The following is a 2275-nucleotide window of genomic DNA, read 5'->3' on the forward strand; positions in this document are numbered from 1 at the left end:
CATCAATTGAATAGTTTAATTAAACTTATAAGTGTCGCTGCTTTAAGGTTTGTATCATTTATCAACAAGTTATCAAATGTTCACAAAACCTTTAATGGCACTGAGATTCTTAAGTGAAGAAGAATAAATCAGTCAATTCCTTCTGTAAAAAAAAAGTAAAACTAGAGAGGATCATTATTTTGGGGGGGGAAAAAAAGCCAAAATCAGAACAAAACCAAACCAAACATAAAAAACATTAATATTTCAGATAACTACTCCAGAAAAATCTGTTGTTGTACCCCCTACCCTTCTTTTGCAAAGATAATTGATAAAAAATTATAGTTCAAATTTTTCATGCACTTGAATAATTTGTAGTTTAGAACTGTTTTCTATCTTCTCCTTGATTAATTTAACAGCAAGTAGTTATTATAGCAGCTATTGTAAAAGATTCTGTTATTCTTGTTATTCTGCTTGCTCGTATGAATAAGAAAATTAAGATAAAGTTGCAACTTGGAATGAATGACTGTCATTATTAGATATAACCATTACTTCAAAAAACCTTATGGGGAGGGAGGGAGAAAGAAATACCTACCCATGATGAAAAGTGTAAATTTTAATTGCCAAAAAAATCTAAACTGAGGCTCACTCTACATGCGCTGTGGAAAATTACAGGAAATAAAATTATTTGTATGATTTATCAATATGCCCAGAAGAATGCAGAAAAAAGCTTTCAATCTCATGCAGCGTCCATTAAATAATCATTTAAGCTGTGTAAAATTGTGAAAGATCTCTTCGGTGTTTCCAATATGGCAGAAAATAATTCAAACATAAATTTAGATGGTTTATCTGAAAAGTACTTTTTAAAACAATCCACTAGATTTATAAATAGTCAGGTAACACTGATGAGGAGTCTGTTTATCGATGATAATCATTTTTACCTTTTAAATCCCATTTATGTGTTTGTGCAACTTTGAACGGTGGTGCTTTTCCAGAATATTAATAACTGTTCTTAGGGGACCCCTGGTGGTCTAGTGGTTAGGATGCAGCACTGTCACTGCTGCGGCCCGGGTTTGATTCCCGGTCAGGGAAACTCCCCCGGGCAGATGGAGCTCGTCAGCCCTGTAAGGCCATCCATCTAAGAGAAGGTCACTCTAAACAAACCTACATCCTGAGGACCTCGCTGCCACTGTCCGAGCTCACTCAGCCCCGGCAGATGAACCTTAGGATTAAAGGGTGGGCTCAGCTCAGCGCACACTGTGTCTCACCTAAAAAATCCACTGCGCAGGCTCGAAGGGTAAAGACCTTTCCCAAATCTTCGTTCGTGAAGACGGGCCATACAATAACTGTTCTTATTATTACTTAGAAAGACAAAGAAAAAGATTACAGTGTTCAGCTGTGTCATTTTTAGTTCCAACACGTCAGAAATATATCATGATAGAGTTTACATTGTTCAAATATTAATCAATGAATGGTGGAACGTCTGTTGATTACACTGCCCTAGAAAACAAAAAACAGGGTGAAATTTCTTTAAACACATTCCCAGTTTAAAGTGTCTATCTATGCATATGTATTCATTTCTATTTAAAAATACAGTAAAAAGCAATAAAGAGTACAGAACAAATCATCTACTAATGCCACTATCATGTGTGTGCTATGTCTTTTCCTGACTTTGGCTATGGAATTGGACTGAATATTCACAGCAATATCAGCTGGAATAAGGGGGGACTTACTGTAAATGACAGGACATATCATGGGGTTGAATCTTGGTGAATCTCAAATTTAGATAGATTGTTATGCCCCTTATATGGTATCTAAGGCCACTGCAATCCCTCTGTAAGCTCTTCAAGTGAGTATCTGCTATTCTATATGTAACATCTGGAACAAAAAAACCTCTGTTGGCTCTTGGGCACTACTGTAACATGAATAATAGCAAAGGCATATTACAAATGAGGTAACAGCTGTGCTAGGGAAACATTAAATGGAAGTAAAGTAAGGACCACATCACCTAAGACAATCTTTTCACTGAAGTTAGTTTTAAAAACTGCATTGTGTAATGTGCAATGTACACCTGTTTTGATGCAACAGGGTCACTGTCAAGGCAGGAATAACACAGAACCAATTACAACAGCACTACACGAGTATTTTGTGCCAGTATATAAAAGCATTCAAGAGCAGCTATTTAATCATAACCACAGTGACACAAAAAATCCAGTTTTCATTTCCATAACTGTGTGCCCAAGAGCACGATCACCTTTAAAGAATCTAACTGTAACTCTATAAGGACACACCTACCCAA

The 2275-nt window shown here is 36.2% G+C and overlaps 1 non-coding gene across 1 annotated transcript; it reads left to right on the forward strand.

The window, feature by feature from the left end:
- Positions 1-996: 996 nt before the first annotated feature.
- Positions 997-1068, forward strand: TRNAD-GUC. Its single transcript has one exon. It is a non-coding gene; the product is annotated as a tRNA-Asp (tRNA).
- The last annotated feature ends 1207 nt before the right edge of the window (positions 1069-2275 follow it).

This window comes from Chiroxiphia lanceolata, chromosome 5 (assembly GCF_009829145.1).
Source record: "Chiroxiphia lanceolata isolate bChiLan1 chromosome 5, bChiLan1.pri, whole genome shotgun sequence".
NCBI lineage: Eukaryota > Metazoa > Chordata > Aves > Passeriformes > Pipridae > Chiroxiphia > Chiroxiphia lanceolata.